At 46.6% G+C, this 15000-nt stretch overlaps 1 long non-coding RNA gene across 6 annotated transcripts in view; it reads right to left on the bottom strand.

The window, feature by feature from the left end:
• LOC146268602 (uncharacterized) overlaps window positions 1-15000 on the bottom strand; it is a 76284-nt gene that overhangs the window by 21868 nt on the left and 39416 nt on the right. For 2 of the 6 annotated variants that reach the window (XR_014768913.1, XR_014768910.1), the window contains exon 3: window positions 6755-6920. The exons of the other annotated variants lie outside the window; for them this stretch is intronic. This is a non-coding gene — a long non-coding RNA (uncharacterized LOC146268602). The remainder of the gene's footprint in view (window positions 1-6754; window positions 6921-15000) is intronic. 6 annotated transcript variants of the gene reach the window in all.

The following is a 15000-nucleotide window of genomic DNA, read 5'->3' on the forward strand; positions in this document are numbered from 1 at the left end:
ATTATCTGAAAGTGCTCGTTCAAAAAAAAAAAAAAAAAAAAACATCACATTTTTCCTGGAAATATCTCAGCCTAACATCCGTTTTGGCCCTTCCCAGGCAGTGTGAAATCAAATACAGCCTGATGTTTTCATTCACTTTCAGTCATCAAAGTTATCAGGGGGTTTATTTCCGTAGAGGTAAGTGAAGGAGCTGTTAGCTTTCTCCAGATGAGTGATTTAAAGAGGCCAAGCGGACGTACGCACTGACTGAATGAGACAGACGCGGTCCGGCGCAGCCGTCTGGGGTTTGCATCTCCTGACATCCATCCCTCCAGCACCAGGGTCACGTTTCCCCCGCTCAAAGACGCCGCCATGGAAACGGCACCGACGGCCCATAATGGACAACCAAACAGGCCTCCATTTACTAATATTTTTTTGTAAATACCAGATCATGTTTTAACACAGCGAGTCCCATGGGGAGGGGAAAGAGCCCTGTGAGAGCGTTGGTGGATGACATGTTTGAGGGGCCGGTATCGAACCCAGAGCAGATGGAGAGACGCCCGCTGAGAGGAGAGAAGTTCTGCTCAACCAGGGGACTGCTGTTGGGATTCTACTGGAGGTACCTCTGGCTGTTGGTCTTAAGGGGGGCCTGCCTTCTGGTGGCTGACGGGGGGAGGGGGGGTTGGTGGAGGGGGTCATAGTCCCCTTCTACCCTCCCTTGATTACCCGATAATGGATGACACGGGTCCCCCAGACTCCCTGGACCTCCTGTGGGAGTCCTACTACCCGTGACCCCTATCTATCTCCACCCCCGACCCCAACCTCTTAAAAACACACTAAATAATCTTTAATTTGACAGGGGCTCAAATGAAATTCAGCTTAGAGCTGCGTCGTTTGGCCCGGACAATGGAATATTGATAAATGGATCATTGTCCTGCTTGATTTTTATGGGGGGGGGGGGGGGGGGGGGGGGGTAGGAGTGAGGGGGGTGGTGGGAGTGAGGTGGGGGGGGGGTTATGGGGGTGAACATAGAGGAAGAAGGATTTGGGTCACGCAGGTTTTAGGCCATGAATGTTCCCTTACCTGTGTAAAGGGGTTCATTATCACTGTGTTCTTTACTCTTCTAAAAAGTAAAAGCCATCAAGGTATGAATGATTGGCCGACTATGCGTGATTTCCTATTACAGCCGATCATTTCCGTTTTATGTATCCTAGCCTACAGTATGCAGGTTGTTCTACATTGTCCATTTAGTGAACACAGACGTATGAATTGTGTCCCTGGCCGCTGGGTTTTATGCGGATAAGCGACAGCAGACTCACACGTGGCAAATATGCATCTATGAACCTGATCCAGTTTGGGTTTCTGCCACCACGGAAAAAGTCGCCAGCATATTTACCTCATCAGCGGAGTCAATTAATCGCCTCACTCTAAAATAAACAAAACAGGGATCCCAAACACCCGCCTATTAAATCAGCAAGCGGGCTGGATGGCTGCTTTTAGACGGAACATTTACATGTAATTATCTTCTTATATAATTAAGCGCACTCAGTTAACAAGCATCTTGCTAGCAGGCGGCGTTGCTTACCCAAGCGAGCGGCAGGCAGCCCAGAACGCTGAGTGAGTGAGTAATTAGCGCGCAGCATGCCGGTGTTAATGGAAGTGATCTAAAAAATCATCGGGAGGAGAGGGGAGGGGGGAGGGAGGGAGGGAGGGGGGAGGGAGGGAGGGAGGGAGGGGGGAGGGAGGGGGGGAGGGGGGAGGGAGGGAGGGGGGAGGGAGGGAGGGAGGGAGGGAGGGGGGAGGGAGGGAGGGAGGGAGGGGGGAGGGAGGGGGGAGGGGGGAGGGAGGGAGGGGGGGAGGGAGGGGGGAGGGGGGAGGGAGGGAGGGGGGAGGGAGGGAGGGAGAGCAGGGGTGGGAGAGCAGGCGAGGGGCTGGAGGGAGTGGAGATGAAAGGATGGAGGAGTGAAAAGGGAAACGGAGGCTAACAATTAATGTCTGAGCGAGAATAGTGGAAGAATGAGAATGAGAGAGATCAACAGGGAAAGAAAGAGAAGAAAGTTGAATGATTTAGTTGATGAACAAATGTTTGTGTTTTACATTGTGTTTATCAGTTAGATCAGTATTTCTCCTATCACACAGAGCACGCTCATGTTCAACTTAGTTTTGTGGACATATTTCTATCCACATGATCCCTGGTAGGCAGTTTACATCAGTCTGGACTGGTTCAGATGAACATGTGTGACCCAGCCCAGTTTGAACCCAATACTCTTCTAGGATTCCATACAGTCCAACTATGAGCTCACACATGCCGGAGGGCTTGTGAGGAGGTGAACTTTGTCACACTCAGTTTGCCATATCACTTACTTGTCTGTCTGGGAAAAATACGAATATGAGACGTGTTCAATCCAAGCTGCTAACACATTTGTTGATGAAAATGCCATTGTGAGATTACAATCTAAACATTTTTTTAAAAATATATAATTAATTTGACTGAACTATCGCAGTATTTCACAATTTCTATAAAACAACTTCAAAAACCTTTCAATGCATTCAGTCCATCGTGTCTTATGGGGGTGGGGGGGGTGGGGGACGCATTATTCAACCCTAACCGGCATCCATCTTTCTTGCCAACGTCTCCAGAAACCCAAGCAGTCCCTCTCTAGTCGTTAGCCTGCAGCTCAATCCGCACGGCAACAATGGGCGACAGTCCTCACCTGTCATGTCAAACCACCATCCTTTCAACAGCTCGGTCACCGCGCTCCACTCCCCAAACTCACCCCACCACCCTTCCTCCCCAAGCCCTGCCATGAAATCCCAAATACCCTGGAAGTCAACAGCATTGTTCTGGTCTAATATTGGCCCTCCAGAGTACTGCCCAGGTGTAACAGACAATACCACTACGCCAGCCAGGGGCTCAAAGAGCCACATTGAATGGCTGCCAAAATTCCTCACACAGTGATTGCCACAGCTTATATTGAAATTATGATACAAACTATGCAAGTCAGTAAGGAATATGTGTCCTCTTTGTTCCCTGGCTTTCTATTGAGTCCAATAAACACTTATCTCCTCTCCTGGGAGACTCAACCTCAAGAAGTGACAAAGCCTCTTCTCCGAACACGACACCAGCCCCTCGACAATACAGAAATACTCTATCCTCTAAACACTAATTGGTGTTATTCACCTTTTGATAATTTGGAGTTGGGCAGACGTAATGGTAAAACCCTTACGCAGTGCTTTTGATGGCCCGTAACCCGAGCAACTGGACCACAAAGAGCAGAAGACAACAAAAATGCGCTATTTTCTGTTGTTTATCATTGAAGCCGGATCATTTGTGGGGTCTTCTGAGAAAAGAGTGTAATTTGAATAGGGTCGGACTTTAAAGGGAAACTGCCGGTGTTCTAAGTGTCGCTGGAATCACAGGGTGTCCTTGTCGGCAGACGGACTCCGTGCGTATCGGTTATTGATATTCTCTCTCCGTGTCACCGTCTGCATCTGGACATCTATGAAAACAACAGAGGCTGAAACAGCCCTGCAGAGCCCAGGCAGAATAAATACATTTGCTCTCCTTGTCTTAGGCAACAGCTGCCAGGTGTTGCTGTTGGACGGGTCAGACCCACGTTGGACTTGTATGCAGTGCCATCTACTGGTGAGAGTACCCGGAGACTAGCAGCCAAGCAACAAGCACAGGTTCTGTAAACAATAAACCACAGCCAGCAGTAGCTTCTGAGGCGTGGAAGGCACGGGTGAGGAACACCGTACAGAGCCTCCATACGGGGAGCAGGTCGTGCAAGCGATGCTTGCGCGCCAGCTGATTTGACTGCGATGCTAAACGTGCCCGTTGACTGATATGTTGATAAAGTGTGGGTGAATTGTGTCTTATCCACTTGAGCATGTCTCAACAGCCCTCAGACAGAGCTGGCAAGGAGTTCTTCCTCCAGGGAGAGAAATAGAGGGGGCTAGCGACAAAAGAATTCAAACTTTGACCAAACATATCCCTCCGGGGAACAAGAGCAGTTTGAACTCTTGCAAAACCACAACACGCGTGGGAATCCAACACAAAGCAGCATTTATAGGTCCTTTCACTAGGATGACAAGTCACATTGAGGGGCATGACGCACCTGGTGGAAGAAGAAGGCTAATGTTGGACAGCCCAGTCGCTCTTCACACGTCGACCGAGGCCGTGAATACACTTCCTGTCAGACTGGACACAGGCAGGCAGATGAGTGACAGTTGGCTTTCTGAACTGATGAAGAGTGACAATTGAAGTTTTCTGTCTCACATTAAGGGGCACCCCAGTAGCATATGGGGATTCAGCTAGGATCTGAGTGATAAAAACACAGGCAGCTTTGTGTGGATGTCGCTAATAAAAAGACAATTCAAATGTAATCATTATAACAACCCCTTATGCTCTGTACCATTAAATACATTTAGCATCTGTTTTTTAACACTGGTTTCCGGTACCTCTTAAAAGGATTAATGATACTTAAAAAGCAGTACTGTTGTTATTTGTAATACCATTGACTAGCCTGTCTGGTCTCTCCACAGAGCAGATGGGAGAGATCTGGAAGAGATCAACAGCCACCTCGATGAAACAGGCAGCTCTGCGTGGGATGACATCACGATGATGCAGTTTACCCCAGGGGCAAATATAGATCATGTTTATCTGTGGGAGAGGATTCATTTGTGACATGGCTAACAGATCACTATTGACTGTGCTAGCGCAGAGCGCTCCGTTGGCTCATTCATTTCATTGGAAATGAAATCATTTAGCCCACAATGCTTCATTATCACATTAATACTCTGCTCTTTTATGTCTGTTGCCACTTGGCTGTTGTTAGTAATGAGAATTTGTATTTGCTCCGACTATCTCTAGGTTGAATTGTAGGCCATGCAGCTTAGTGTCTATCTTGAATAACAAGCCAACCAATGAGTAAGATGATGAAGTCCAAGGATATCATACCATCTTAAAAAAAATAAAAAAAGTTGAGATTAGGTCTGAAGCTAAAACACAATTTCTCTGATATTTCTTATTATTACACCTGGAGACATCATCTCCCGCAAGCTGCTACCCCCCTACCCCCACCCCAGGGCTGCTACCCCCCTACCCCCACCCCAGAGCTGTTACCCCCCTACCCCCACCACAGAGCTGCTACCCCCCTACCCCCACCCCAGAGCTGTTACCCCCCTACCCCCACCACAGAGCTGCTACCCCCCTACCCCCACCCCAGGGCTGCTACCCCCCTACCCCCACCACAGAGCTGCTACCCCCCTACCCCCACCCCAGAGCTGCTACCCCCCTACCCCCACCCCAGGGCTGCTACCCCCCTACCCCCACCACAGAGCTCCTACCCCCCTACCCCCACCACAGAGCTGCTACCCCCCTACCCCCACCACAGAGCTGCTACCCCCCTACCCCCACCACAGAGCTGCTACCCCCCTACCCCCACCCCAGGGCTGCTACCCCCCTACCCCCACCACAGAGCTGCTACCCCCCTACCCCCACCACAGAGCTGCTACCCCCCTACCCCCACCCCAGAGCTGCTACCCCCCTACCCCCACCCCAGAGCTGCTACCCCCCTACCCCCACCCCAGGCACGGAAGGCACACGCCAAGGTCTTTCATTCCAGCTTGTATTATGCTCCTGTATCTCTGCTCATTTTTCACCCGTATTGCATTAAGTATTGATATTGATTTCTTGTAAATGGTGGCGAAATGGATGGGCCACACTTTTTTGTGTTATTGTTCTGCAGCACTTGTATGTAATTTATTACGGTTGGGGTTTTCAGGTGAGGCCTACTGTCCCTTTACTGAGAGCAGCTCTGATCGAGCATGCCAACCTCACCAACGGATGTAAACTCTTTCTGTCTCACACACACACACACACACACACACACATTATCTTTTTTTACACTCTTCCTTTACAGTTTCTCTCTCACTATTTATCTTTTTCTCTCCATCCCGTTCTCTCTTTTTCCCCCTTTCCTACTGTTCTCTCTTTCTCCCCCTTTCCCCTCTCTCTCTCTCTCTCTCTCTCTCTCTCTCCCCCTCTCTCTCTGTCTCTCTCTCTCCCCCTCTCTCTCTGCCATAAACCAGGAGGCGAGAAGCCCCTCGGAAAACACACAGCAATAAAAAAAAAAAAAAAAAAAACTAACTTTACAGCCCTTTCTCAATCTAACATCCCATAATGTCTGCCTCCTATTTTATTCTCCCCTTTCTCACTTTTTTATCATTATCATTCTTTTTTAGTGTAGTAGCAGCACTTGTGCTGAAACCCATTCCCAGGACCATGACAAAGCATGGCCTTCTTGACAAACTGGAGTGGTTTACCTGCATTGTCATCCTGGCCAATTTCTTTTCCCAAGCTGCCACAGCTTCAGCAGGGTATTTGCATTTCAATAGCCTCTCAGTGGGCCTCCATATAGCCTGATATTATATCTAGCTCCATATGAATATGTGTTAGGTCCCTGCATCCACAAATGTTCAACTGCCAAACAGTAATCGAAAAAGGTAAAATATTAAATAATACCAGAGAAAAAAAGAGATACATTCAAGGTCAACACACTTCAAAATGGTTCCTGCCTGACTAAGTAATAGCTGTACTGGTTAGGATTTTGTAAAAACAATTGTAAATGTCTTTAAAATATTTTGTGTACTGTATATATATTGATTGAAATCTTGAGTTGTCAGATCCAGATGTTTGTCTGTCCCGTGGGAGAAGATGCAGAGATAGACACAGCACCCGAGCAGAGCGAATACAGTTTACCGTCTCACTCACCACAACAACGTCGGCCAATCACAGAGCTTCGCTGGTGCCAGTCTGGCGGCCACACCGGTCACATGACCTCCCCCACCGTCCCTCCGCGGTCCCAGGATGCATTCTGTTTCCTCCGCCGCACAGGCGAGGATATAGGAGCATGAGGGCCCAGGATAGGAGCTGTTTCCTGGAAGTGTTAGCGCAGAGCTGTGTGGGTTAGGCAGCTGCCAGATCGGCTTTCACATGAAATGAGTCTCGTGTGTAAGACTGGATGTACAGTATGTACAATAGCTTGGTAGTAAATATACTTCTGTATATGTATTCATGTCTTACCATGCATCCTGAATGAATGACTGTAGTAAATATGGTATACTGCTCTTTATGTGCACAAATGTTTATATTGTACGTATAACTGTAGTACTGCTGAATACTGTCAAATCTGTCCAATATATACACTGTCTCACCTCATCCAGTTTGAGGGACATCCTGGAAATTCACCATTAACTTCACCATCCTCTCTGTTGACATCCGTACTTTGATTTCAGGAACTGCGTCATTGACTAAGATCTCTGATTGCTACCTTCCACTTAATGCCAACCTCTGCAAAATTTAGCATCTGTTTGGAAACAATTAATCCAGTCCATTGTACGGTTACAGCGGCAGGCTAACAGCTGTGTTTAGGCCACTTGTTGTGCTTCCGGCGCTCATAATTACAGCAATCCAAAAGCAAAGCAGATGCTCTGAGAGTTGAGTAATGTACTTGCTATCTCTTTATAGATCATGTTACCCACTCATCCTCGCGTCATTTAGATGATTTGGAGGATGACTACTGAACGAAACCAGGTCCTTTGACGATGCTAGCCGTGTTCTGCAGTTACTGTACATTAGGAAAAGTTCCCCCGTTGTTAAAGTGTGTCATAAAAAAAGGCCTCATTCTGCTCCACATTAGGGTCTGCCGTTCTGTGCTCTGTATCCCAGGCAACAGATAATACCCTAACGCCACATGGGACTTGATTCGATTTCCCTGAATGGGAGCTGGAGTGTCTTACTTCTCGGGTTTGAATGATTCCGTTTACAACCTCTACAACGCAATGACATCCTCCACTCTGGGCTGCAGGCTGTAGCCTGCCAGACTTCAAGTAATGAGCGAGTCTGTGTGTGCGTTATCCTCTAAATGTACATCGGTGAATAACAAAGGGCAAATCCTAAATCAAATGCTTCACAGGCCTCTTACTTCAGACAGCTTTAGGACCCATATCATAATAACCACATCATAAGCGATTCTTGTTTTGTATCTTCCAAGTTCTCACACTTGGGCTATTGAAAGTTTTTGGGGTCAGGGATTTTACTGGAGGCTAAAGCTTTATTCTGAGTTATTTCCTTCCATCCATATGAATGCACATCACACACAAAGTCAGGATGGGTCAGGCTTTGTTGGCTGGTGTGAAGCCCCGTTGGTCGATTGGGTTCTTTGTGTGTCGTTCATGTAAGCTCCTCATCTCATTACATCAAGAGAGCTTTTTAGCCGAGACAATATGGCCGGAAAATACCCAGGTATCCCTTTCAGTTTCTGCTCAGGAGTTTTCCCCCCTCTGGCTTGTCTTGTCTAAATCTCCAAAACAACACCGTACGCTTCCTCCCCACGTCCTACTTCCTCCCTTCCCCTTTCCCTCCCTCTACTTCTACCCCATGGGCCTTTGTTTTAAAATGGCAATTCATCCCATCCATCTGCACAGCCACATTTAACATCCATTTCCTCACCGAGCAGAGAACACATTACGATCCGATGGAAGAAATAAAAATCTCTGCCATCTATTGTAGCGCTGGCACCATCTCTGCCCCCACCTTCCTAATCAGAGCATTCGTTTTTAAACAACAGGGGAGCCAGCCATGCCAAACAGCAGGCTCCTTAAGTCCTTTTATACTTACTGCAAAACAGTAACGATTTCAAGGCCTTTTGAATTTCTCCTCGAATCGCCGAGGTATATTAAATATGCATGAGGTGTTCAGTAAACAATGCCCAGTGGTCTTATTCCTTTTAAATAAAACTATTTCCATGAGATGTAAGAGGACTTTAATATTGCCTTAAATATTAAAAGAGAGATCTGAGTCTCATCTATTTTTCATTTATTGGGCCCGCATGTAAGAAGTCATCAATCTCGAAGAAATTACTGACATTTTCATTTCAAATAAAAAAGGGTACACTTTATCCAGCGGTAATAGGGATTGCTGTTCGTGCACTGCGATCTGTAGATGGATTCTATAGAGCTGGAGAAAGAGACTTTTTATATCAGAACAGATTGTGCTTTTTAACCTTGCGGAAAAAACATGCATGAAACAGCTAAATAAAATGCATTGAATTTACCCTTACTAACATTCAGGATTTTACGACACCTTTGCGACCAATAATGAACACATCTACCTACAATATAACAATGTTTAAAACGAACCACAAACAAGGTGTACATAGGTTCTAATATCCTTCCTGTGACATAAATTTGCCTATTTCACTATTGTGCAGTTATGACATTCTGATACAAATGGCCCCATCATTGGAGGCCTTCCTCTTGGTTGCCCTTAGGCACACAGCATGTAATTACCACACAATAAACACATGGTTGCAGTAATGGGGGAATAGGTTCTGGCCTTACAGGCACTAAGGGAGGATTACTGGGATTCACTTTTCACCCCCAAAAAACCCTCAACCAAGGGCCTAAACCCATATCCCACGACTCTGTTCCACGGCGGAGTCACCCTTCTACATTATTTATCGGTCCGTGCTGTTGATATATCATCAGTGGTGTACATACACAGCGCGGGGGAAAATGAGGGTTACAGTAGGGCGGGATTTATAACAAAAGCTTGACATACGTCGCTAATTCACCCTGACAATGTTGTCACTCCCTGTTTGGTGATAAATGGATTGTCAGAAAGAGGGTGCCAGGAGTTCAGCTCACTGGCAGCCCGTCAGCTCCCACCATTGTGCCCGCCACACATTATGGATGAATATTTGTTTATGATTTCTGTACACAGGTCTTTGTGTCAGACCTGCTCCCCCAGCCCCCCCCCCCACTCTCATTTGCATAGGTAGATTGAGATGCCGGGAGCGTAATGACGGAGGGAGGGAGAGAGAGACGAGGAGGCTGGTAGATGTGTTGGTGATGGAGGGTGCTGATAGATGGACCTTTCTCGCGCCAAGGCACCTCTGTAAATGTTTGATTAGTTTTGAATGGATTACCGTAAGATTATCGAGTTTGGGGCCAAAACTCAGACACAGCCCTGCTTCTCTGAGGGTTGACGACGCCCCACCCGGGAGACCCGTGGCAGCCTGGGCCCGCCCCGCGAACAGAAACACAGAGAGGGGACGAACCGGGGTCGGCTTGTTTATGCACGCATGTCAAGATGTTTGACAGCCCTGCGTTTGATTACGATAACATTTCCCAACATGAATTTAGCTGAGGTTCACGTCTAACAAACGACATCATATGTTCAGATCTGGGAATGTAGAGAATCATTGTGGGAGTTACTGAGGATGAAACAAAGTCAGATTCAATGAAATCCTCTTATGAAATTACCTCAGATTTGTAAAGTTTAATGGAACCTTGTTCTACTGTATTTGATAGGCTTTCCTCCTTGTTCTTCCCATAACAGCCGGGGCGTTCCTTGGGTATTTAACGGGTTGGTGGGAATCTCGTTGTCGGAAGGGCCATAAATTGTGCAAGGGAGCCGTAAGGTGCACCTCCATTGCTTGTGTGGCAATCAGACTGGTGATTATATGGGTGATGAAACACGTGCCTGCTCGAGGTGTCTGCCCCCTTGCATTACCCCGCACCCTACCTCTCCATCTCTCTCTCTCTCCCCCTCTCTCTCTCCCTGCTTAAGGCTGCTGATGGATGGGGTGTAACTGTTGGGGTGAGCGGCGGCCCATCAGTTCCTGGGCCCATTACGCTGCACGGGGGGGGGGGGTTTCTGGGTAAGGGGCCGCCTGGCGTTGTGGGGATTGTGGCTGGCTGGCTGCCGGGTTCACCCCCCCCCTCCTCCCTTCCTCCCTTCCTCCCTCCCCCTCCAGCCCCCCTCTCTCCCCTCCCTGAAAACCAGGCTGGCATCTTGACAGCATTGCCGTCGCGCCACATTCCCCCCAATCTGTTTAGCTTCCTGTTGTGACCTTTCATACAGTCAAATATATTAGCGCGCGCTGCACTCTCATTAAAACAGTGCATTAACCAAAAGACTCTTTGGAGTCTAAATGACATCCAAAGGAACTGAAAGCTAATAGCCACAGGCAGTTGGAAACTTAACTCATGAATCAGAGAGCTAATGCTGGAGCGGTGAGCCTGGAGCGCTGTAAGCAATATCTTCATCCTCTCCTCGATTCCCTCTTCTCGTTTCTCTCTCTCTCTATCACACACACACACACACACACACTATTCTCATTCCACTTCTCTCTAATACTTTTCTCAGTTGTCTCTATACTTCATTCTTACCTGGTTACACCCTCACTCAGTGTGTCTTATTTGTTCATTTCACTTCTGACCTTTTCAGTTTCTTCACCTGCCTTCATTTTCCCCCTTTTTTCCCTCTCTTTCTCTTTCTGTCCCCCTCCCTGGTTGTTTTCAGATAGTGAGAGAAGAGAAGGAGAGATAGAGAGAAAGGAAAAGCTCATTATTCCCCCCCCCCCCCCGATGAGAGAACATGAGTGAGGGGGCAATAATAAAGCTTGAATTTTTCAATACCGTTAAAAATGGGCTTTTGACACCTCTCTGCCAGAGCCAGAGCCAGGCCCCAGACAACGCATGGTGAACCACCGAATTAGCAAAACCATATATCATAAAATCTAATTAAATCAAAGAGCAGAATGAAATTAGTTTTCTGTGACTCAAACCGCCGCCAAAAGAGCTCTATTAAATGAACTGTAGAGGGGGAATTAAATAATTCACAATGAGGGATTTTGCATTTATACAAAAATTGTGCACTTAATTGTCCATGCTATATTACAGACTTGGCCTTATGTTAACAATGGGGCCTTAAGCACACTTAGTGGGGCGTATCAGGTACATTTAGGTACCTATGTGCCAGACCGTGCTTTACAAAGACAGGCAGATTAGACTGTCATCATGGGTTCATGTTAGGCAGGTACACAGAACATGAGAATATCCAACTGCCTACCACTCTTTCATGGTTTGGTCAATAGCTATGGATTATAATGATACATGAAATATTAAACACACTTTTCTTACAACCAATATAAACAATGTGTCCATATGTTATTGGGTATACGTTATAGGTTTGGTGTACTGTCAGTGACTTAATGTTGACAGTTTTTTTTCTCCACACAGGTACATCATTACATTCACAGTTGTATGTGTTGGATTGAAAATTGTTGTGAAATGAGTATTTTTCTACTCCATCATGTGACCACTCAACCATCACTATTATTCCCTGCCTTCAACACCACACTCCCTCTCACTTCATCTCTCCGTCTCTCAATCTCTCCCCCTCTCCCTGGCATCAAAGCAGCACAACTTTATTATAGTCGCTGTCAATACTGTAATAATAGAAGGACGTGGAGGGGAGAGACTACCATATTACACTTTTAACGAGAATATAGCAGATGCACGTTGAGTGAATATTGAGTTTTAAAACTTGTCGCCGTGTGATTTGTGGCCTTGTCATTGCAAATATTTGTCACTGTCATGGCGCCAGGCCCATGCTGTCAGTCCAGCGGTCAGCCAGGGACGGGGGGAGGCATAACGCAATGATCTGGCCCTTAATGGGGAACTGTGGAGCTTGGCATGAGGTGATGAAGCACTGTTTAGTTTACAGGCCCCAGATTTCTGCTGGGGGAGGTTATTATAAAACACAGTGTTATTTTGTCAGATTTCAATCACGTCTGGGGCTATTTGTCACCAGCCTTGTATAGCTGGGCATGTCGGACTGAGGGTGACTTATTACCCTGGTGTTGTTTCACCCTCCGGAGGGGCAGGGGGCTTGCTTCTGCACTCTGGGCTTTAGCCAAGTCCCTGCAGCTAGCCACATCCACTGCCCCTCCAAACAGCATGTCAATGCCTTAGCTGGTGCTAATGATCACTAGCCCACTAAATTTGTTTATGATCTCTGACCTTTGTTCCACCAACAAACCATGGGCCGTCATGCTAGTTGGTGCTAGCAATGGCGACTCCTTTCAAAGCAATGTGCAATTGAGAGCTCAGGGTCTCTCTCTCTCTCTGTGTCTCCCCCTTTCCCTGCGAGCCATCTTCCAGAGTAATCACAGGTCTCAGTGTGTGTCTTTGTTTAGTGGGAGTGACAGTGTCAAGTATCTTTCAGGGAGAAACCACAGGGGGTCACCGTTTAATTTGCTGCGATAAAAAGTGCACTGAGGAGGGTTTTCAGCTTAATATGACTGTATTGTACTATCTAATAGGCTGTGAGGCAGGATAATGGGACCTTGGCCTCCTCCCTGCCTCTCTCTGTTCCCAGTACTGACTCAGAGAAGAGACACTTGGATTCATGTCAGTCCAGATGCAAGTCAAACTCACAACGCCCTCCTTGTACACTCACCTAAGAAGCAAAAGCCAGCTGCTTGGCCTTGAGGGAGAAAGAACAACCTTTTAGCCTCGTCCTTTAATAAGTGGGTCTTTTCAGCTTCGATGCTATGGGCTTTCGAAACTGAAGTGGATTTATTTTTGTCTTGAAGATAAGTGGTTTGTTATACCTCCGATGGTTGTTGCCATTTCAAAGTCACAGCAGGAACTGAAGTTAACAAGGGCAGTGCCTGTTTGAACGAACTTACTTTTTTGATCTGGCTAATTGGGTGGGTCTCAGAAAGCTTCCCGCTGTGTGGAGAGATGCCATACTGGACTGATCCATGGCTCCCGATCCATGGTTTATATGTATTTCTCGCAAATCGCTAATCCAAACAACTTTACAATCAAAAAGCGCACATCCTCGGACCCTGAACAATACACCTACCAATCTTAACACCCAGGTCTCAAGATAATCCAGCCACTGACAGACGAGTGTACCCCAGGGAATACATTTTTTTGTCCACCGGCCGGTTGACAATACTGGTATATTTTTAAATCCACCAGCGCTGGTGGATTTCAAAATCTACCAGCCACTCAATGTTTTTACCAGCCACTTTCTTGTTTTTAACCGACGATGTGTAACTGCATGTGAAAATTAATACTACAAGATCTACAATACTTAAGCAGTTTATTTAATCTCAAAGAAACAATTTTCTTGACAGCGGTCAGTTATACATAGCAACGGTCTGTTATCGAAACATAATTGACCGCAGAACGTTGGGAAGCATCATTCAAGTGAATGGGGCATTCTGCAGCATCAATAACAGCCGTGTTATTAAATGTAACCACCACGGTGGCCGGTATGGCGAGTTTACCCGCCACAACACAAAATCCCCCACATTTGGCTGGTGGCGGGTGCTAATTTCCATCCCTGGTGTACACACACAGATTCTTGACTTTAATAGCTGGATTTTCTCAGGAATGAAAAGAGCTGTTTTTCAAGCAACAGGGCTCCAATTCTATTTAATGCATGAGGTATTGTATATTATTACAGTTCATATTAAAAATCTGGGTTTCACTTCATTTTGTCAACATCCTGCCCATTCATTTTAATGACTTCGATGCAGCTCAATAACTGTCATTTCGACTTTCTTATCTTTGTTATTTCCTCCTTGTCCTTGTGTTTGAACGTCATGGCCTCTACACAAACAGAGAACAGGTGTCATACTTAGAATATTGAGTTCAAATAACACAGTCCGTTTGGTGGGATTAAGTCTTTGTTGTGCATCATTAATTCAGAATGTTTCAAAGTGCTGATGCCACCACCACTGTAATGGTACTGTAATGTATAAATATGCAAATGCTTGTTATCTCATCGCTAACTTCTGCACACAGCGAACAGCGAGGCACTAGCGTCATCTTTCACCTTCCCTACAGTGACCTTACCTTTCAGATAAAAGGGGTTATCGGCGCCGTGATCCTACAGCCTCTGTGTTTCTCTCTGCAGTAGAATATTTAACAAACCGCTTTTTGAAATTTACTGGAACCTGTACAGATGTAAAGTACGGCCTGGTCACCTGTTTTCACATCCGTCTGTGCTTCTGCGTTGGGGGGGGGGGTTTAAACAAATAGGCCTGGATGGTTTGGCTAATGCTAAAATAACACATTCACAGAGACACGGAGCAAACCATTAGTATTGGCTGCTACCTTGGCCATTAACATAGCGTCTATAGTTGTGTGTTC

This window comes from Hypomesus nipponensis, chromosome 11 (genome assembly GCF_054491055.1).
Source record: "Hypomesus nipponensis isolate SF chromosome 11, ASM5449105v1, whole genome shotgun sequence".
Classification (NCBI taxonomy): domain Eukaryota; kingdom Metazoa; phylum Chordata; class Actinopteri; order Osmeriformes; family Osmeridae; genus Hypomesus; species Hypomesus nipponensis.